The 23,119-nt window shown below is 40.9% G+C and overlaps 7 non-coding genes across 7 annotated transcripts; all 7 read left to right on the top strand.

Annotated features, from left to right (window-relative positions):
- Positions 1–2,714: 2,714 nt before the first annotated feature.
- On the top strand, positions 2,715–2,786 carry TRNAH-GUG (transfer RNA histidin (anticodon GUG)). Its single transcript has one exon. It is a non-coding gene; the product is annotated as a tRNA-His (tRNA).
- Positions 2,787–4,281: 1,495 nt separating this feature from the next.
- TRNAS-AGA (transfer RNA serine (anticodon AGA)) lies at positions 4,282–4,364 on the top strand. Its single transcript has one exon. It is a non-coding gene; the product is annotated as a tRNA-Ser (tRNA).
- Positions 4,365–6,017: 1,653 nt separating this feature from the next.
- Positions 6,018–6,098, top strand: TRNAS-AGA (transfer RNA serine (anticodon AGA)). Its single transcript has one exon. It is a non-coding gene; the product is annotated as a tRNA-Ser (tRNA).
- Positions 6,099–8,952: 2,854 nt separating this feature from the next.
- Positions 8,953–9,034, top strand: TRNAS-AGA (transfer RNA serine (anticodon AGA)). The gene has a single exon. It is a non-coding gene; the product is annotated as a tRNA-Ser (tRNA).
- A 4,212-nt stretch (positions 9,035–13,246) lies between these two features.
- TRNAH-GUG (transfer RNA histidin (anticodon GUG)) lies at positions 13,247–13,318 on the top strand. Its single transcript has one exon. It is a non-coding gene; the product is annotated as a tRNA-His (tRNA).
- A 5,804-nt stretch (positions 13,319–19,122) lies between these two features.
- Positions 19,123–19,194, top strand: TRNAH-GUG (transfer RNA histidin (anticodon GUG)). The gene has a single exon. It is a non-coding gene; the product is annotated as a tRNA-His (tRNA).
- Positions 19,195–22,058: 2,864 nt separating this feature from the next.
- Positions 22,059–22,130, top strand: TRNAH-GUG (transfer RNA histidin (anticodon GUG)). The gene has a single exon. It is a non-coding gene; the product is annotated as a tRNA-His (tRNA).
- Positions 22,131–23,119: the final 989 nt, after the last annotated feature.

Here is a 23,119-nt window from a genome sequence, read left to right as displayed (position 1 = left end):
TACAGCCAGGTTCTGAAACTGGGATGGTGCAATGAGCTAAAAAACGGTGTTGGATCTAGCCCTGATCTCTTGACTGGGTGAGAGTACTCTGCTTAATTCAGAGACTCTGTCCATCACCACCCCTTGTTGTAAATAATTTTGTCCACCTTAAGCGTGGAAGGGTATACTCAGATGTGAGTCCCTTGCTCATTGCACCATCAGGATTCAAGCAAGCCGGGCCGAAGACGGCTGTAATGCCAGAAACCGGTCCCCGGAAGCTTGTTTCCTTCCCAGTGTAAGAATTGGCTTTTGTAGTCTGTTCTGCCCTGTTCCCATGATGCACTGGGCCAGGGACAGACTAATTTGCATACAGCCAGGTTCTGAAACTGGGATGGTGCAATGAGCTAAAAAACGGTGTTGGATCTAGCCCTGATCTCTTGACTGGGTGAGAGTACTCTGCTTAATTCAGAGACTCTGTCCATACCACCCCTTGTTGTAAATACCATATGATGGTGGCTGTCTTTCGCATGTGCAAAGTGGTGATTGTCCGTAGGGTTTTGTATTTAATTTTTTCATGTTTTATTGGTACCACAGTGGCTACTGTGCTTGGTACCCTAGTACCAGGCACTGATACCGGGGTACCTGCGACCCAATCTTCTTATTTTTCAGTTTTTACCTGTTTTCAATTAAAGTGGGGTGTCGCAAAGGCATGCCTATCCTGACCCCTATGTGGCCATTGTGATTTTTTCCCTCCTTCAGGACTAGAGGATTGAGATGGCTGACCCAACATTTTCATGGCCAGCCAATCGGGGTCCACCCTTCCACTTTGAATTGGCCAATAGCAGATTATTTGGCACCAATGGCTCAGTTATTTTTAAGTTTTAACTGGTGTTTACCGTAACATGTACATTTCTAATGCACACATTCAGTGAAAATGTATCTTGTTGCTGATTAATAGATGTTTTTACCCAACTCCATGGTACTTATTTTATCAACCTCAGGATAAAAGGCTGAGTGGATTGGGATTTGAACCCGTTGCAGTGAGGTCATGTATAGACTCCTACAGTGGATGCATTAGTCCACGAAGACAGGAGAGCAGCTCATCATGATCTCCATTTGGATGCTAATTTCTAAAAAATGGCTGAAGAGATTTACACCAAATAACCAAAAACAGGTTTTCTCTATAAAGTTCTAACATTTTCCAGATCAATTTTGGTATAATTTCTGAATAACTTCCTGTGATGAAGCCAAAGTGATTGTGTTTTTTTCTTCATTCTTTTTAATGAAATAGTACCAAGGCTATTAAAGAAAGGAAATACATGTTTTTCCTATGAAAACTCTGGTCAAACTAGAACTAAACTGTGGTATCTGTGTAATAAAGTTATGATATTCACCACTCAATATGCCATAATATGGTGTATGGTTAGTGAAACTCAACCACACACGCCTGTCTGTTTATGCTTAAGAAGTTGAATACACAATGTTATGTGCCTATTTACAAAATACTTTTTAACATTAGTAAATCACTTATATCTCCTAGTCAATTATTACAGCTATTTGTCAGATTGCCCTGCTACTGGTCTGAAAAATTAGAACTTTTCAAGGTAAGAATGATTGTTAGAAAGGTACTTGACGGTCATTGCAATTAGTCTTCAGATATTGCTCACAAAGCTACCACTAATCTTCAATTAGCGGTCACAATAAATGAGACTAGCCTTAATTTTGCCCTTGAAATAGCACAATAGTGTTCAATTAACATTCACTTTAAATTCTGCTAGTCTTACTTGAGGCTTCACAATCATTGCCGTTAGTATTCAGATATTGCTCGCAAAGAATACCACTAGTCTTCAAATAGTGGTCTGTTAGTATTCAGATATTGCTCACAAAGAATACCACTAGTCTTCAAATAGTGGTCCGTTAGTATTCATATATTGCTCACAAAGAATACCACTAGTCTTCAAATAGTGGTCCGTTAGTATTCAGATATTGCTCACAAAGAATACCACTAGTCTTCAAATAGTGGTCACAATCAATGAGACTAGCCTTCATTTTGCTCTTGAAATAGCACAAGAGCTGCAAATAAACACTAACAGAATACTACTAAGCTTCAAATACTATTCTTCTAGAATACTACTAGTCTTCTTTTAGCAATCAATTGAAGTGTTCATCATGTATTTGAAGGGTAGTTGAGTAGAACTAGTATTCCCTCATTAGCATATTTCGGCTTGTGGGCATACTACTTAGTCTTCATGCATACTAAATGAATACTATGTTTTAATGGTAAATGAATACCACTGTAAACACTGAAATCACACTAAATGAAGAGCTTCCATTTTGGTGAGGGTGATTAGCTGGGAGGAGCTCACGGCAGCATCCTCCCTATAAAAGTGTAGATGGACCGCTCCTTAACTCTTTCTTGCTTCACATACAGATGGCTTGAGGAGGTACAGGGGAGATGCAGTTCTACTAGACAGAATAGAAGATCTGCGCCAGGTGTGTTTCTCTGAATTGGTGTCCCATCACAGGCCTACAAGTGTATGTGTGATCTTTGACTCCTGGCAGTTCACAAGCAGGCGGCCAGGAAACGGTTTCAGCCTATCAACCACTGAAGAGACAAAGCCTTTGTATAAGGAAAGAGGAAGCAATGAACACAATCAGCCTATCAAAGGAGTTCCCTTAGTGTTCCGAATTATAAATTCTCCATGTCACTGAACGTTATTGAGCCCAAGTAGCTCGCCGTGATCGTATAGTGGTTAGTACTCTGCGTTGTGGCCGCAGCAACCTCGGTTCGAATCCGAGTCACGGCATTGTGGTTGGCAATGTCACGGCAGTTGGCTTTTTCTTTTACAGAATTACCAAATGTACCAGTTGTTTTTGTAAAATGTCTATTAAAAACAGATCCTTTAAAATATTTAAACGATCTAACGACAAATTATTTAAACACACATGATTATAAGATGTAGCTGTATTGTACCTACTGACATAAATTATCGTTCTTGAACCTATTTGCGGTGGGGGGAATGGAGCTCTCCCCCATGCCAATCAGAATGCAGATGAATGCAGTTGCAGTTGAGTGACCTGTGTTGTGGCTGTCTAGAGGGAATGCACAAATGTAGCTGTCTCGCAGCCCAATCCAGACGTCAATTGGAGACAGGTTTTCAGGCAAATAGAGCCGTAAGTGCAGAGAAATGCTCACTCTCTAAAAATGGCATTTATAAAATAGTAAAGTTAAATCCAACCTCACCAGTAAATAGGATTTATCAATAAATAAATACGGCTTCTCCTCTCTGATATGGAATTACCCCCAAAAAAGTATAAGGGAATACTCAATGCTAACCTATAAGAGGGGCAGACCTCACAGTAGTGAAAAATGTAATAGACTGTTTGGTACTACCAGGACATGCAAACTACCACAGTTCATGTCTTACCTTTTACTTACATAGCATGATGCCCCTAGGACTACCTAGGGCCTACCTTAGGGGTTAATTATATGTAATAAAATTGGAGTTTAAGGCTTGGCAAGTAGTTTTAAATGGCAAGTCGAAGTGGCAGCACACTGCAGCACAGGCACTGCAGTAGCAGGCTTGAGACAGGTTTGAAATGCTACTTCTTTGGGCGGCACAATCAGTCCCAAGGTATATGGTATACCACTTTACAAGGGGCTTTCAAGTAAATTAAATCTGTCTGTCAGGTATACTCCAATTACACACATGATTAGGGAAGAAGCACGTGCACTTCAGCACTGATTAGTAGCGATAAAGTGATCAGAGTCCTAAAGCCAACAAAAAGATACAGCAAAATGCGTAGGTGAAAAGCAATAAGGTAGGGTTGAGGCCACCTTAAGACTGCAAGGTCTAACAAAAACAAACTAAGGATAACAGGAGTAAAACATCAGGTTTCTCTACGGCATTTGGTGAGACAAGTGTGCCTTCTTTTATCTTCCATAAATGCAATCTTTCCCTGAACCCTTTATTATATAGCTCTTCAAGTAAAAAAGATAAAGCACTTACAAAGGAGCCTCAAATACTCAAAGATGGTAGACTTCTGTAATATGGGCCATTGACTAAAAGCAGCACGAAAACAGAGTGCAATAGGGTCCCAAAAACTTGAGTGCCACATGAGAGTATGCATGAAAGCCTATCCTTTTCCAAACTAGAGATATACTCATGCAATGTTTGTTTTTATGAGAGAATGTGCCTGCTGAAAAAAACATTATTTTTAAAAAGTGCATTGCAGAATACCAGGAATTTGCTGTGGGACACCTTGAAAACTTTCATACAGATTATTTGCACAAACCTTACAGTCAGTTGTGGCCGAGTGGTTAAGGCGATGGACTAGAAATCCATTGGGGTCTCCCCGCGCAGGTTCGAATCCTGCCAACAACGAGAAACATTTTAACATCGGCTACAATTTCAGAAGTTAACCTTTAGAATTTCTTCCATGTCAGTTTTATAAATAGGTGGCTTATTTTGGTGTCACTATTGCCCTTTCACATATTTATTATCGCTACCCCTTTCATATCTTTGCTTTAACTCTCGTCCTACATTAGCGTTGGTGCAAACACTTCAAATTATTATACCCTGGCTCTCTCAGTCATACCATTCATGCACTTGAAACTTACTTTACCAATAAAAGAAGCAAATAGAAAAATAAAACAAAAGTGCTTGCTGGATTAGGCAAACACACTTCATAAAACTGCATTTTCTTTTCTATTCTCCCCGTGTTACAAGCTTAACTGCTCCCTGTGTAATTTCTCTTAGCCTGCTGTCCCAGGAAGAGAATTTTACCTACAGGCTCTTTCCGTGTTTTTTTCCTAGTCTTTCTTTCCCTTTTCTTAGATTTGTAACTGTTCCTTTATGTGCTCTATTTAGGCGCCATTAATCTCATTTGAGCTCCTTGTACCTGCTGCTGTTTTCTCCACACCTCATACTGCCTTTTCCCTCTTTCTCTCTTTCTCTGAGGTTGGTGGCTACTTTCCAAAGCTTCTGATGCCCCAATGTTCCTTCATCTTGTTGTCAGACGTGAATTGGAAAAGCAACCAAATTAACAAGCCTTTACCACTCATACATGGCAGAAGTTTATACTTTAATTCAATGCGCTAAGAAAAGCGTGTTGTGGGGCCCCTATGAGCCATGGTGCTTGCTTCATCATAATTAGGCACGCAGTCATTAGCCACAGCTCTGATCATGGGTCACTGAGGTCAGTTTCAATAATTCCTCAAAAACCTAACCATGCAGTCCCCCCTAACTGTGTAGTTATCTTGCTTTACTGCTGTTTGTGTGATTAGCTGGGAGGAGCTCACTGCAGCATCCTCCCTATAAAAGTGTAGATGGACCGCTCCATAACTTTTTCTTGCTTCACATACAGATGGCTTGAGGAGGTACAGGGGAGATGCAGATCTAATAGACAGAATAGAAGATCTGTGCCAGGTGTGTTTCTCTGCATTGGTGTCCCATCACAGGCCCACAAGTGTATGTGTGATCTTTGACTTCTGGCAGTTCACAAGCAGGCGGCCAGGAAACGGTTTCAGCCTATCAACCACTGAGGAGACAAAGCCTTTGTATAAGGAATGAGGAAGCAATGAACACATTCAGCCTATCACAGGAGTTCCCTGAGTGTTCCGAATTATAAATTCTCCATGTCACTGTATGTTAATGAGCCCAAGTAGCTCGCCGTGATCGTATAGTGGTTAGTACTCTGCGTTGTGGCCGCAGCAACCTCGGTTCGAATCCGAGTAACGGCATTGTGGTTGGCAATGTCACGGCAGTTGGGTTTTTCTTTTACAGAATTACCAAATGTACTAGTTGTTTTTGTAAAATGTCTATTAAAAACAGATCCTTTAAAATATTTAAACGATCTAACGACAAATTATTTAAACACACATGATTATAAGATGTAGCCTTATTTTTGTTTTTAGGAGAGAATGTGCCTGCTGAAAAAAACATTATTTTTAAAAAGTGCATTGCAGAATATCAGGAATTTGCTGTGGGACACCTTGAAAACTTTCATATAGATTATTTGTACAAAACTTACATTCAGTTGTTGTGGCCGAGTGGTTAAGGCGATGGACTAGAAATCCAATGGGGTCTCCCCGCGCAGGTCGAATCCTGCCAACGACGAGAAACTTTTTAACATCGGCTACAATTTCAGAAGTTATCCTTTAGAATTTCTTCCATGTCAGTTTTATAAATAGGTGGCTTATTTTGTTGTCACTATTGCCATTTCATATATTTATTATCGCTACCCCTTTCATATCTTTGCTATAACTCTCGTCCTACATTAGCGCTGGTGCAAACACTTCAAATTATTATACCCTGGCTCTCTCAGTCATACCATTCATGCACTTGAAACTTACTTTACCAATAAAAGTAGCAAATAGAAAAATAAAACAAAAGTGCTTGCTGGATTAGGCAAACACACTTCATAAAACTGCATTTTCCTTTCTATTCTCCCCGAGTTACAAGCTTAACTGCTCCCTGTGTAATTTCTCTTAGCCTGCTGTCCCAGGAAGAGAATTTTATCTTCAGGCTCTTTCCATGTTTTTTTCCTAGTCTTTCTTTCCCTTTTCTTAGATTTGTAACTGTTCCTTTACCTGCTCTATTTAGGTGCCATTAATCTCATTTGAGCTCCTTGTACCTGCTGCTGTTTTCTTCACACCTCACACTGCCTTTTCCCTCTTTCTCTCTTTCTCTGAGGTTGGTGGCTACTTTCCAAAGCTTCTGATGCCCCAATGTTCCTTCATCTTGTTGTCAGACGTGAATTGGAAAAGCAACAAAATTAACAAGCCTTTACCACTCATACATGGCAGAGGTTTATACTTGAATTCAATGAGCTAAGAAAAGCGTGTTGTGGGGCCCCTACGAGCCATGGTGCTTGCTTCATCATAATTAGGCACGCAGTCATTAGCCACAGCTCTGATCATGGGTCACTGAGGTCAGTTTCAATAATTCCTCAAAAACCTAACCATGCAGTCCCCCCTAACTGTGTAGTTATCTTGCTTTACTGCTGTTTGTGTGATTAGCTGGGAGGAGCTCACGGCAGCATCCTCCCTATAAAAGTGTAGATGGACCGCGCCTTAACTCTTTCTTGCTTCACATACAGATGGCATGAGGAGGTACAAGGGAGATGCAGGTCTACTAGACAGAATAGAAGATCTGCGCCAGGTGTGTTTCTCTGCATTGGTGTCCCATCACAGGCCCACAAGTGTATGTGTCATCTTTGACTCCTGGCATTTCACAAGCAGGCGGCCAGGAAACGGTTTCAGCCTATCAACCACTGAAGAGACAAAGCCTTTGTATAAGGAAAGAGGAAGCAATGAACACAATCAGCCTATCAAAGGAGTTCCCTTAGTGTTCCGAATTATAAATTCTCCATGTCACTGAACGTTATTGAGCCCAAGTAGCTCGCCGTGATCGTATAGTGGTTAGTACTCTGCGTTGTGGCCGCAGCAACCTCGGTTCGAATCCGAGTCACAGCATTGTGGTTGGCAATGTCACGGCAGTTGGCTTTTTCTTTTACAGAATTACCAAATGTACCAGTTGTTTTTGTAAAATGTCTATTAAAAACAGATCCTTTAAAATATTTAAACGATCTAACGACAAATTATTTAAACACACATGATTATAAGATGTAGCTGTATTGTACCTACTGACATAAATTATCGTTCTTGAACCTATTTGCGGTGGGGGGAATGGAGCTCTCCCCCATGCCAATCAGAATGCAGATGAATGCAGTTGCAGTTGAGTGACCTGTGTTGTGGCTGTCTAGAGGGAATGCACAAATGTAGCTGTCTCGCAGCCCAATCCAGACGTCAATTGGAGACAGGTTTTCAGGCAAATAGAGCCGTAAGTGCAGAGAAATGCTCACTCTCTAAAAATGGCATTTATAAAATAGTAAAGTTAAATCCAACCTCACCAGTAAATAGGATTTATCAATAAATAAATAAAGCTTCTCCTCTCTGATATGGAATTACCCCCAAAAAAGTATAAGGGAATACCCAATGCTAACCTATAAGAGGGGCAGACCTCACAGTAGTGAAAAATGTAATAGACTGTTTGGTACTACCAGGACATGCAAACTACCACAGTTCATGTCTTACCTTTTACTTACATAGCATGATGCCCCTAGGACTACCTAGGGACTACCTTAGGGGTTAATTATATGTAATAAAATTGGAGTTTAAGGCTTGGCAAGTAGTTTTAAATGGCAAGTCGAAGTGGCAGCACACTGCAGCACAGGCACTGCAGTAGCAGGCTTGAGACAGGTTTGAAATGCTACTTCTTTGGGCGGCACAATCAGTCCCAAGGTATATGGTATACCACTTTACAAGGGGCTTTCAAGTAAATTAAATCTGTCTGTCAGGTATACTCCAATTACACACATGATTAGGGAAGAAGCACGTGCACTTCAGCACTGATTAGTAGCGATAAAGTGATCAGAGTCCTAAAGCCAACAAAAAGATACAGCAAAATGCGTAGGTGAAAAGCAATAAGGTAGGGTTGAGGCCACCTTAAGAATGCAAGGTCTAACAAAAACAAACTAAGGATAACATGAGTAAAACATCAGGTTTCTCTACGGCATTTGGTGAGACAAGTGTGCCTTCTTTTATCTTCCATAAATGCAATCTTTCCCTGACCCCTTTATTATATAGCTCTTCAAGTAAAAAAGATAAAGCACTTACAAAGGAGCCTCAAATACTCAAAGATGGTAGACTTCTGTAATATGGGCCATAGACTAAAAGCAGCACGAAAACAGAGTGCAATAGGGTCCCAAAAACTCGAGTGCCACATGAGAGTATGCATGAAAGCCTATCCTTTTCCAAACTAGAGATATACTCATGCAATTTTTGTTTTTATGAGAGAATGTGCCTGCTGAAAAAAACATTATTTTTAAAAAGTGCATTGCAGAATACCAGGAATTTGCTGTGGGACACCTTGATAACTTTCATACAGATTATTTGCACAAACCTTACAGTCAGTTGTGGCCGAGTGGTTAAGGCGATGGACTAGAAATCCATTGGGGTCCCCCCGCGCAGGTTCGAATCCTGCCAACAAAGAGAAACATTTTAACATCGGCTACAATTTCAGAAGTTAACCTTTAGAATTTCTTCCATGTCAGTTTTATAAATAGGTGGCTTATTTTGGTGTCACTATTGCCCTTTCACATATTTATTATCGCTACCCCTTTCATATCTTTGCTTTAACTCTCGTCCTACATTAGCGCTGGTGCAAACACTTCAAATTATTATACCCTGGCTCTCTCAGTCATACCATTCATGCACTTGAAACTTACTTTACCAATAAAAGAAGCAAATAGAAAAATAAAACAAAAGTGCTTGCTGGATTAGGCAAACACACTTCATAAAACTGCATTTTCTTTTCTATTCTCCCCGTGTTACAAGCATAACTGCTCCCTGTGTAATTTCTCTTAGCCTGCTGTCCCAGGAAGAGAATTTTATCTACAGGCTCTTTCCGTGTTTTTTTCCTAGTCTTTCTTTCCCTTTTCTTAGATTTGTAACTGTTCCTTTATGTGCTCTATTTAGGCGCCATTAATCTCATTTGAGCTCCTTGTACCTGCTGCTGTTTTCTCCACACCTCATACTGCCTTTTCCCTCTTTCTCTCTTTCTCTGAGGTTGGTGGCTACTTTCCAAAGCTTCTGATGCCCCAATGTTCCTTCATCTTGTTGTCAGACGTGAATTGGAAAAGCAACCAAATTAACAAGCCTTTACCACTCATACATGGCAGAAGTTTATACTTTAATTCAATGCGCTAAGAAAAGCGTGTTGTGGGGCCCCTATGAGCCATGGTGCTTGCTTCATCATAATTAGGCACGCAGTCATTAGCCACAGCTCTGATCATGGGTCACTGAGGTCAGTTTCAATAATTCCTCAAAAACCTAACCATGCAGTCCCCCCTAACTGTGTAGTTATCTTGCTTTACTGCTGTTTGTGTGATTAGCTGGGAGGAGCTCACGGCAGCATCCTCCCTATAAAAGTGTAGATGGACCGCTCCTTAACTCTTTTTGCTTCACATACAGATGGCTTGAGGAGGTACAGGGGAGATGCAGTTCTACTAGACAGAATAGAAGATCTGCGCCAGGTGTGTTTCTCTGAATTGGTGTCCCATCACAGGCCCACAAGTGTATGTGTGATCTTTGACTCCTGGCAGTTCACAAGCAGGCGGCCAGGAAACGGTTTCAGCCTATTAACCACTGAGGAGACAAAGCCTTTGTATAAGGAATGAGGAAGCAATGAACACATTCAGCCTATCACAGGAGTTCCCTGAGTGTTCCGAATTATAAATTCTCCATGTCACTGTATGTTATTGAGCTCAAGTAGCTCGCCGTGATCGTATAGTGGTTAGTACTCTGCGTTGTGGCCGCAGCAACCTTGTTTCGAATCCGAGTCACGGCAATGTCACGGCAGTTGGGTTTTTCTTTTACAGAATTACCAAATGTACCAGTTTGTTTTGTAAAATGTCTATTAAAAACAGATCCTTTAAAATATTTAAACGATCTAACGACAAATTATTTAAACACACATGATTATAAGATGTAGCTATATTGAACCTACTGACATAAATTATCGTTCTTGAACCTATTTGCGGTGGGGGGAATGGAGCTCTCCCCCATGCCAATCAGAATGCAGATGAATGCAGTTGCAGTTGAGTGACCTGTGTTGTGGCTGTCTAGAGGGAATGCACAAATGTAGCTGTCTCGCAGCCTAATCCAGACGTCAATTGGAGACAGGTTTTCAGGCAAATAGAGCAGTAAGTGCAGAGAAATGCTCACTCTCTAAAAATGGCATTTATAAAATAGTAAAGTTAAATCCAACCTCACTAGTAAATAGGATTTATCAATAAATAAATAAAGCTTCTCCTCTCTGCTATGGAATTACCCCCCAAAAAGTATAAGGGAATACCCAATGCTAACCTATGAGAGGGGCAGACCTCACAGTAGTAAAAAATGTAATAGACTGTTTTGTACTACCAGGACATGCAAACTACCACAGTACATGTCTTACCTTTTACTTACATAGCATGATGCCCCTAGGACTACCTAGGGCATACCTTACGGGTTAATTATATGTAATAAAATTGGAGTTTAAGGCTTGGCAAGTAGTTTTAAATGGCAAGTCGAAGTGGCAGTACACTGCAGCACAGGCACTGCAGTAGCAGGCTTGAGACAGGTTTGAAATGCTACTTCTTTGGGCGGCACAATCAGTCCCTGGGTATATGGTATACCAATTTACAAGGGGCTTTCAAGTACATTAAATCTGTCAGTCAGGTATACTCCAATTACACACATGATTAGAGAAGAAGCACGTGCACTTCAGCACTGATTAGTAGCGATAAAGTGATCAGAGTCCTAATGCCAACAAAAAGATACAGCAAAATGCGTAGGTGAAAAGCAATAAGGTAGGGTTGAGACCACCTTAAGAATGCAAGGTCTAACAAAAACGAACTAAGGATAACATGAGTAAAACATCAGGTTTCTCTACGGCATTTGGTGAGAAAAGTGTGCCTTCTTTTATCTTCCATAAATGCAATCTTTCCCGGACCCCTTTATTATATAGCTCTTCAAGTAAAAAATATAAAGCACTTACAAAGGAGCCTCAAATACTCAAAGATGGTAGACTTCTGTAATATGGGCCATAGACTAAAAGCAGCACGAAAACAGAGTGCAATAGGGTCCCAAAAACTTGAATGCCTCATAAGAGTATGCATGAAAGCCTATCCTTTTCCGAACTAGAGATATACTCATGCAATTTTTGTTTTTAGGAGAGAATGTGCCTGCTGAAAAAAACATTATTTTTAAAAAGTGCATTGCAGAATATCAGGAACTTGCTGTGGGACACCTTGAAAACTTTCATACAGATTATTTGCACAATACTTACAGTCAGTTGTTGTGGCCGAGTGTTTAAGGCGATGGGCTAGAAATACATTGGGGTCTACCCGCGCATGTTCGAATCCTGCCAACAACGAGAAACTTTTTAACATCGGCTACAATTTCAGAAGTTAACCTTTAGAATTTCTTCCATGTCAGTTTTATAAATAGGTGGCTTATTTTGGTGTCACTATTGCCCTTTCACATATTTATTATCGCTACCCCTTTCATATAGTTGCTATAACTCTCGTCCTACATTAGCGCTGGTGCAAACACTTCAAATTATTATACCCTGGCTCTCTCAGTCATACCATTCATACACTTGAAACTTACTTTACCAATAAAAGAAGCAAATAGAAAAATAAAACAAAAGTGCTTGCTGGATTAGGCAAACACACTTCATAAAACTGCATTTTCTTTTCTATTCTCCCCGTGTTACAAGCTTAACTGCTCCCTGTGTAATTTCTCTTAGCCTGCTGTCCAAGGAAGAGAATTTTATCTACAGGGTCTTTCCGTGTTTTTTTCCTAGTCTTTCTTTCCCTTTTCTTAGATTTGTAACTGTTCCTTTACGTGCTCTATTTAGGCGCCATTAATCTCATTTGAGCTCCTTGTACCTGCTGCTGTTTTCTCCACACCTCATACTGCCTTTTCCCTCTTTCTCTCTTTCTTTGAGGTTGGTGGCTACTTTCCAAAGCTTCTGATGCCCCAATGTTCCTTCATCTTGTTGTCAGACGTGAATAGGAAAAGAAACCAAATTAACAAGCCTTTACCACTCATACATGGCAGAGGTTTATACTTTAATTCAGTGAGCTAAGAAAAGCGTGTTGTGGGGCCCCTACGAGCCATGGTGCTTGCTTCATCATATTTAGGCACGCAGTCATTACCCACAGCTCTGATCATGGGTCACTGAGGTCAGTTTCAATAATTCCACAAAAACCTAACCATGCAGTCCCCCCTAACTGTGTAGTTATCTTGCTGTACTGCTGTTTTTGTGATTAGCTGGGAGGAACTCACGGCAGCATCCTCCCTATAAAAGTGTAGATGGACCGCTCCTTAACTCTTTCTTGCTTCAAATACAGATGGCTTGAGGAGGTACAGGGGAGATGCAGGTCTAATAGACAGAATAGAAGATCTGCGCCAGGTGTGTTTCTCTGCATTGGTGTCCCATCACAGGCCCACAAGTGTATGTGTGATCTTTGACTCCTGGCAGTTCACAAGCAGGCGGCCAGGAAACGGTTTCAGCCTATCAACCACTGAGGAGACAAAGCCTTTGTATAAGGAATGAGGAAGCAATGAACACATTCAGCCTATCACAGGAGTTCCCTGAGTGTTCCGAATTATAAATTCTCCATGTCACTGTATGTTATTGAGCCCAAGTAGCTCGCCGTGATCGTATAGTGGTTAGTACTCTGCGTTGTGGCCGCAGCAACCTTGGTTCGAATCCGAGTCACGGCATTGTGGTTGGCAATGTCACGGCAGTTGGGTTTTTCTTTTACAGAATTACCAAATGTACCAGTTGTTTTTGTAAAATGTCTATTAAAAACAGATCCTTTAAAATATTTAAACGATCTAACGACAAATTATTTAAACACACATGATTATAAGATGTAGCTATATTGAACCTACTGACATAAATTATCGTTCTTGAACCTATTTGCGGTGGGGGGAATGGAGCTCTCCCCCATGCCAATCAGAATGCAGATGAATGCAGTTGCAGTTGAGTGACCTGTGTTGTGGCTGTCTAGAGGGAATGCACAAATGTAGCTGTCTCGCAGCCTAATCCAGACGTCAATTGGAGACAGGTTTTCAGGCAAATAGAGCAGTAAGTGCAGAGAAATGCTCACTCTCTAAAAATGGCATTTATAAAATAGTAAAGTTAAATCCAACCTCACCAGTAAATAGGATTTATCAATAAATAAATAAAGCTTCTCCTCTCTGATATGGAATTACCCCCCAAAAAGTATAAGGGAATACCCAATGCTAACCTATGAGAGGGGCAGACCTCACAGTAGTAAAAAATGTAATAGACTGTTTTGTACTACCAGGACATGCAAACTACCACAGTACATGTCTTACCTTTTACTTACATAGCATGATGCCCCTAGGACTACCTAGGGCATACCTTACGGGTTAATTATATGTAATAAAATTGGAGTTTAGGGCTTGGCAAGTAGTTTTAAATGGCAAGTCGAAGTGGCAGTACACTGCAGCACAGGCACTGCAGTAGCAGGCTTGAGACAGGTTTGAAATGCTACTTCTTTGGGTGGCACAATCAGTCCCTGGGTATATGGTATACCACTTTACAAGGGGCTTTCAAGTACATTAAATCTGTCAGTCAGGTATACTCCAATTACACACATGATTAGGGAAGAAGCACGTGCACTTCAGCACTGATTAGTAGCGATAAAGTGATCAGAGTCCTAAGACCAACAAAAAGATACAGCAAAATGCGTAGGTGAAAAGCAATAAGGTAGGGTTGAGACCACCTTAAGAATGCAAGGTCTAACAAAAACGAACTAAGGATAACACGAGTAAAACATCAGGTTTCTCTACGGCATTTGGTGAGAAAAGTGTGCCTTCTTTTATCTTCCATAAATGCAATCTTTCCCGGACCCCTTTATTATATAGCTCTTCAAGTAAAAAAGATAAAGCACTTACAAAGGAGCCTCAAATACTCAAAGATGGTAGACTTCTGTAATATGGGCCATAGACTAAAAGCAGCACGAAAACAGAGTCCAATAGGGTCCCAAAAACTTGAGTGCCACATGAGAGTATGCATGAAAGCCTATCCTTTTCCAAACTAGAGATATACTCATGCAATTTTTGTTTTTATGAGAGAATGTGCCTGCTGAAAAAAACAATATTTTTAAAAAGTGCATTGCAGAATATCAGGAATTTGCTGTGGGACACCTTGAAAACTTTCATACAGATTATTTGTACAAAACTTACATTCAGTTGTTGTGGCCGAGTGGTTAAGGCGATGGACTAGAAATCCAAATGGGGTCTCCCCGCGCAGGTCGAATCCTGCCAACGACGAGAAACTTTTTAACATCGGCTACAATTTCAGAAGTTAACCTTTAGAATTTCTTCCATGTCAGTTTTATAAATAGGTGGCTTATTTTGTTGTCACTATTGCCATTTCATATATTTATTATCGCTACCCCTTTCATATCTTTGCTATAACTCTCGTCCTACATTAGCGCTGGTGCAAACACTTCAAATTATTATACCCTGGCTCTCTCAGTCATACCATTCATGCACTTGAAACTTACTTTACCAATAAAAGTAGCAAATAGAAAAATAAAACAAAAGTGCTTGCTGGATTAGGCAAACACACTTCATAAAACTGCATTTTCCTTTCTATTCTCCCCGAGTTACAAGCTTAACTGCTCCCTGTGTAATTTCTCTTAGCCTGCTGTCCCATGAAGAGAATTTTATCTTCAGGCTCTTTCCGTGTTTTTTTCCTAGTCTTTCTTTCCCTTTTCTTAGATTTGTAACTGTTCCTTTACCTGCTCTATTTAGGTGCCATTAATCTCATTTGAGCTCCTTGTACCTGCTGCTGTTTTCTTCACACCTCACACTGCCTTTTCCCTCTTTCTCTCTTTCTCTGAAGTTGGTGGCTACTTTCCAAAGCTTCTGATGCCCCAATGTTCCTTCATCTTGTTGTCAGACGTGAATTGGAAAAGCAACAAAATTAACAAGCCTTTACCACTCATACATGGCAGAGGTTTATACTTGAATTCAATGAGCTAAGAAAAGCATGTTGTGGGGCCCCTACGAGCCATGGTGCTTGCTTCATCATAATTAGGCACGCAGTCATTAGCCACAGCTCTGATCATGGGTCACTGAGGTCAGTTTCAATAATTCCTCAAAAACCTAACCATGCAGTCCCCCCTAACTGTGTAGTTATCTTGCTTTACTGCTGTTTGTGTGATTAGCTGGGAGGAGCTCACGGCAGCATCCTCCCTATAAAAGTGTAGATTGACCGCTCCTTAACTCTTTCTTGCTTCACATACAGATGGCTTGAGGAGGTACAGGGGAGATGCAGGTCTACTAGACAGAATAGAAGATCTGCGCCAGGTGTGTTTCTCTGCATTGGTGTCCCATCACAGGCCCACAAGTGTATGTGTGATCTTTGACTCCTGGCAGTTCACAAGCAGGCGGCCAGGAAACGGTTTCAGCCTATCAACCACTGAGGAGACAAAGCCTTTGTATATGGAATGAGGAAGCAATGAACACATTCAGCCTGTCACAGGAGTTCCCTGAGTGTTCCGAATTATAAATTCTCCATGTCACTGTATATTATTGAGCCCAAGTAGCTCGCCATGATCGTATAGTGGTTAGTACTCTGCGTTGTGGCCTCAGCAACCTCAGTTCGAATCCGAGTCACGGCATTGTGGTTGGCAATGTCACGGCAGTTGGGTTTTTCTTTTACAGAATTACCAAATGTACCAGTTGTTTTTGTAAAATGTCTATTAAAAACAGATCCTTTAAAATATTTAAACGATCTAACGACAAATTATTTAAACACACATGATTATAAGATGTAGCTATATTGTACCTACTGACATAAATTATCGTTCTTGAACCTATTTGCGGTGGGGGGAATGGAGCTCTCCCCCATGCCAATCAGAATGCAGATGAATGCAGTTGCAGTTGAGTGACCTGTGTTGTGGCTGTCTAAAGGGAATGCACAAATGTAGCTGTCTCGCAGCCCAATCCAGACATCAATTGGAGACAGGTTTTCAGGCAAATAGAGCAGTAAGTGCAGAGAAATGCTCACTCTCCAAAAATGGCATTTATAAAATAGTAAAGTTAAATCCAACCTCACCAGTAAATAGGATTTATCAATAAATAAATAAAGCTTCTCCTCTCTGATATGGAATTACCCCCCAAAAAGTATAAGGGAATACCCAATGCTAAACTATGAGAGGGGCAGACCTCACATTAGTGAAAAATGTAATAGACTGTTTGGTACTACCAGGACATGCAAACTACCACAGTACATGTCTTACCTTTTACTTACATAGCATGATGCCCCTAGGACTATCTAGGGCCTACCTTAGGGGTTAATTATATGTAATAAAATTAGAGTTTAAGGCTTGCAAGTAGTTTTAAATGGCAAGTCGAAGTGGCAGTACACTGCAGCACAGGCACTGCAGTAGCAGGCTTGAGACAGGTTTGAAATGCTACTTCTTTGGGCGGCACAATCTGTCCCTGGGTATATGGTATACCACTTTACAAGGGGCTTTCAAGTAAATTAAATCTGTCAGTCAGGTATACTCCAATTACACACATGATTAGGGAAGAAGCACGTGCACTTCAGCTCTGATTAGTAGCGATAAAGTGATCAGAGTCCTAAGGCCAACAAAAAGATACAGCAAAATGCGGAGGTGAAAAGCAATAAGGTAGGGTTGAGACCACCTTAAGAATGCAAGGTCTAACAAAAAGGAACTAAGGATAACATGAGTAAAACATCAGGTTTCTCTACGGCATTTGGTGAGACAAGTGTGCCTTCTTTTATCTTCCATAAATGCAATCTTTCCCGGACCCCTTTATTATATAGCTCTTCAAGTAAAAAAGATAAAGCACTTACAAAGGAGCCTCAAATACTCAAAGATGGTAGACTTCTGTAATATGGGCCATAGACTAAAAGCAGCACGAAAACAGAGTCCAATAGGGTCCCAAAAACTTGAGTGCCACATGAGAGTATGCATGAAAGCCTATCCTTTTCCAAACTAGAGATATACTCATGCAATTTTTGTTTTTATGAGAGAATGTGCCTGCTGAAAAAAACAATATTTTTAAAAAGTGCATTGCAGAATATCAGGAATTTGCTGTGGGACACCTTGAAAACTTCCATACAGATTATTTGCACAAAACTTACAGTCAGTTGCTGTGGCCGAGTGGTTAAGGCGATGGACTAGAAATCCAATGGGGTCTCCCCGCGCAGGTCGAATCCTGCCAACGACGAGAAACTTTTTAACATCGGCTACAATTTCAGAAGTTAACCTTTAGAATTTCTTCCATGTCAGTTTTATAAATAGGTGGCTTATTTTGTTGTCACTATTGCCATTTCATATATTTATTATCGCTACCCCTTTCATATCTTTGCTATAACTCTCGTCCTACATTAGCGCTGGTGCAAACACTTCAAATTATTATACCCTGGCTCTCTCAGTCATACCATTCATGCACTTGAAACTTACTTTACCAATAAAAGTAGCAAATAGAAAAATAAAACAAAAGTGCTTGCTGGATTAGGCAAACACACTTCATAAAACTGCATTTTCCTTTCTATTCTCCCCGAGTTACAAGCTTAACTGCTCCCTGTGTAATTTCTCTTAGCCTGCTGTCCCAGGAAGAGAATTTTATCTTCAGGCTCTTTCCGTGTTTTTTTCCTAGTCTTTCTTTCCCTTTTCTTAGATTTGTAACTGTTCCTTTACCTGCTCTATTTAGGTGCCATTAATCTCATTTGAGCTCCTTGTACCTGCTGCTGTTTTCTTCACACCTCACACTGCCTTTTCCCTCTTTCTCTCTTTCTCTGAGGTTGGTGGCTACTTTCCAAAGCTTCTGATGCCCCAATGTTCCTTCATCTTGTTGTCAGACGTGAATTGGAAAAGCAACAAAATTAACAAGCCTTTACCACTCATACATGGCAGAGGTTTATACTTGAATTCAATGAGCTAAGAAAAGCGTGTTGTGGGGCCCCTACGAGCCATGGTGCTTGCTTCATCATAATTAGGCACGCAGTCATTAGCCACAGCTCTGATCATGGGTCACTGAGGTCAGTTTCAATAATTCCTCAAAAACCTAACCATGCAGTCCCCCCTAACTGTGTAGTTATCTTGCTTTACTGCTGTTTGTGTGATTAGCTGGGAGGAGCTCACGGCAGCATCCTCCCTATAAAAGTGTAGATTGACCGCTCCTTAACTCTTTCTTGCTTCACATACAGATGGCTTGAGGAGGTACAGGGGAGATGCAGGTCTACTAGACAGAATAGAAGATCTGCGCCAGGTGTGTTTCTCTGAATTGGTGTCCCATCACAGGCCCACAAGTGTATGTGTGATCTTTGACTCCTGGCAGTTCACAAGCAGGCGGCCAGGAAACAGTTTCAGCCTATCAACCACTGAGGAGACAAAGCCTTTGTATAAGGAATGAGGAAGCAATTAACACATTCAGCCTATCACAGGAGTTCCCTGAGTGTACCGAATTATAAATTCTCCATGTCACTGTATGTTATTGAGCCCAAGTAGCTCGCCGTGATCGTATAGTGGTTAGTACTCTGCGTTGTGGCCGCAGCAACCTCGGTTCGAATCCGAGTCACGGCATTGTGGTTGGCAATGTCACGGCAGTTGGGTTTTTCTTTTACAGAATTACCAAATGTACCAGTTGTTTTTGTAAAATGTCTATTAAAAACAGATCCTTTAAAATATTTAAACGATCTAACGACAAATTATTTTAACACACATGATTATAAGATGTAGCTATATTGTACCTACTAACATAAATTATCGTTCTTGAACCTATTTGCGGTGGGGGAATGGAGCTCTCCCCCATGCCAATCAGAATGCAGATGAATGCAGTTGCAGTTGAGTGACCTGTATTGTGGCTGTCTAGAGGGAATGCACAAATGTAGCTGTCTCGCAGCCCAATCCAGACGTCAATTGGAGACAGGTTTTCAGGCAAATAGAGCAGTAAGTGCAGAGAAATGCTCACTCTCCAAAAATGGCATTTATAAAATAGTAAAGTTAAATCCAACCTCACCAGTAAATAGGATTTATCAATAAATAAATAAAGCTTCTCCTCTCTGATATGGAATTACCCCCCAAAAAGTATAAGGGAATACCCAATGCTAAACTATGAGAGGGGCAGACCTCACATTAGTGAAAAATGTAATAGACTGTTTGGTACTACCAGGACATGCAAACTACCACAGTACATGTCTTACCTTTTACTTACATAGCATGATGCCCCTAGGACTATCTAGGGCCTACCTTAGGGGTTAATTATATGTAATAAAATTAGAGTTTAAGGCTTGCAAGTAGTTTTAAATGGCAAGTCGAAGTGGCAGTACACTGCAGCACAGGCACTGCAGTAGCAGGCTTGAGACAGGTTTGAAATGCTACTTCTTTGGGCGGCACAATCTGTCCCTGGGTATATGGTATACCACTTTACAAGGGGCTTTCAAGTAAATTAAATCTGTCAGTCAGGTATACTCCAATTACACACATGATTAGGGAAGAAGCACGTGCACTTCAGCTCTGATTAGTAGCGATAAAGTGATCAGAGTCCTAAGGCCAACAAAAAGATACAGCAAAATGCGGAGGTGAAAAGCAATAAGGTAGGGTTGAGACCACCTTAAGAATGCAAGGTCTAACAAAAAGGAACTAAGGATAACATGAGTAAAACATCAGGTTTCTCTACGGCATTTGGTGAGACAAGTGTGCCTTCTTTTATCTTCCATAAATGCAATCTTTCCCGGACCCCTTTATTATATAGCTCTTCAAGTAAAAAAGATAAAGCACTTACAAAGGAGCCTCAAATACTCAAAGATGGTAGACTTCTGTAATATGGGCCATAGACTAAAAGCAGCACGAAAACAGAGTCCAATAGGGTCCCAAAAACTTGAGTGCCACATGAGAGTATGCATGAAAGCCTATCCTTTTCCAAACTAGAGATATACTCATGCAATTTTTGTTTTTATGAGAGAATGTGCCTGCTGAAAAAAACAATATTTTTAAAAAGTGCATTGCAGAATATCAGGAATTTGCTGTGGGACACCTTGAAAACTTCCATACAGATTATTTGCACAAAACTTACAGTCAGTTGCTGTGGCCGAGTGGTTAAGGCGATGGACTAGAAATCCAATGGGGTCTCCCCGCGCAGGTCGAATCCTGCCAACGACGAGAAACTTTTTAACATCGGCTACAATTTCAGAAGTTAACCTTTAGAATTTCTTCCATGTCAGTTTTATAAATAGGTGGCTTATTTTGTTGTCACTATTGCCATTTCATATATTTATTATCGCTACCCCTTTCATATCTTTGCTATAACTCTCGTCCTACATTAGCGCTGGTGCAAACACTTCAAATTATTATACCCTGGCTCTCTCAGTCATACCATTCATGCACTTGAAACTTACTTTACCAATAAAAGTAGCAAATAGAAAAATAAAACAAAAGTGCTTGCTGGATTAGGCAAACACACTTCATAAAACTGCATTTTCCTTTCTATTCTCCCCGAGTTACAAGCTTAACTGCTCCCTGTGTAATTTCTCTTAGCCTGCTGTCCCAGGAAGAGAATTTTATCTTCAGGCTCTTTCCGTGTTTTTTTCCTAGTCTTTCTTTCCCTTTTCTTAGATTTGTAACTGTTCCTTTACCTGCTCTATTTAGGTGCCATTAATCTCATTTGAGCTCCTTGTACCTGCTGCTGTTTTCTTCACACCTCACACTGCCTTTTCCCTCTTTCTCTCTTTCTCTGAGGTTGGTGGCTACTTTCCAAAGCTTCTGATGCCCCAATGTTCCTTCATCTTGTTGTCAGACGTGAATTGGAAAAGCAACAAAATTAACAAGCCTTTACCACTCATACATGGCAGAGGTTTATACTTGAATTCAATGAGCTAAGAAAAGCGTGTTGTGGGGCCCCTACGAGCCATGGTGCTTGCTTCATCATAATTAGGCACGCAGTCATTAGCCACAGCTCTGATCATGGGTCACTGAGGTCAGTTTCAATAATTCCTCAAAAACCTAACCATGCAGTCCCCCCTAACTGTGTAGTTATCTTGCTTTACTGCTGTTTGTGTGATTAGCTGGGAGGAGCTCACGGCAGCATCCTCCCTATAAAAGTGTAGATTGACCGCTCCTTAACTCTTTCTTGCTTCACATACAGATGGCTTGAGGAGGTACAGGGGAGATGCAGGTCTACTAGACAGAATAGAAGATCTGCGCCAGGTGTGTTTCTCTGAATTGGTGTCCCATCACAGGCCCACAAGTGTATGTGTGATCTTTGACTCCTGGCAGTTCACAAGCAGGCGGCCAGGAAACAGTTTCAGCCTATCAACCACTGAGGAGACAAAGCCTTTGTATAAGGAATGAGGAAGCAATTAACACATTCAGCCTATCACAGGAGTTCCCTGAGTGTACCGAATTATAAATTCTCCATGTCACTGTATGTTATTGAGCCCAAGTAGCTCGCCGTGATCGTATAGTGGTTAGTACTCTGCGTTGTGGCCGCAGCAACCTCGGTTCGAATCCGAGTCACGGCATTGTGGTTGGCAATGTCACGGCAGTTGGGTTTTTCTTTTACAGAATTACCAAATGTACCAGTTGTTTTTGTAAAATGTCTATTAAAAACAGATCCTTTAAAATATTTAAACGATCTAACGACAAATTATTTTAACACACATGATTATAAGATGTAGCTATATTGTACCTACTAACATAAATTATCGTTCTTGAACCTATTTGCGGTGGGGGAATGGAGCTCTCCCCCATGCCAATCAGAATGCAGATGAATGCAGTTGCAGTTGAGTGACCTGTATTGTGGCTGTCTAGAGGGAATGCACAAATGTAGCTGTCTCGCAGCCCAATCCAGACGTCAATTGGAGACAGGTTTTCAGGCAAATAGAGCAGTAAGTGCAGAGAAATGCTCACTCTCTAAAAATGGCATTTATAAAATAGTAAAGTTAAATCCAAACTTACCAGTAAATAGGATTTATCAATAAATAAATAAAGCTTCTCCTCTCTGATATGGAATTACCCCCCAAAAAGTATAAGGGAATACCCAATGCTAACCTATGAGAGGGGCAGACCTCACAGTAGTGAAAGATGTAATAGACTGTTTGGTACTACCAGGACATGCAAACTACCACAGTACATGTCTTACCTTTTACTTACATAGCATGATGCCCCTAGGACTACCTAGGGCCTACCTTAGGGGTTAATTATATGTAATAAAATTGGAGTTTAAGGATTGGCAAGTAGTTTTAAATGGCAAGTCGAAGTGGCAGTACACTGCAGCACAGGCACTGCAGTAGCAGGCTTGAGACAGGTTTGAAATGCTACTTCTTTGGGCGGCACAATCAGTCCCTGGGTATATGGTATACCACTTTACAAGGGGCTTTCAAGTCAATTAAATCTGTCAGTCAGGTATACTCCAATTACACACATGATTAGGGAAGAAGCACGTGCACTTCAGCACTGATTAGTAGCAATAAAGTGATCAGAGTCCTAAGGCCAACAAAAAGATACAGCA

Source organism: Lissotriton helveticus, chromosome 12 (genome assembly GCF_964261635.1).
Source record: "Lissotriton helveticus chromosome 12, aLisHel1.1, whole genome shotgun sequence".
In the NCBI taxonomy this organism is placed as follows: domain Eukaryota; kingdom Metazoa; phylum Chordata; class Amphibia; order Caudata; family Salamandridae; genus Lissotriton; species Lissotriton helveticus.
This window is presented reverse-complemented; position numbering and strand designations above follow the sequence as displayed.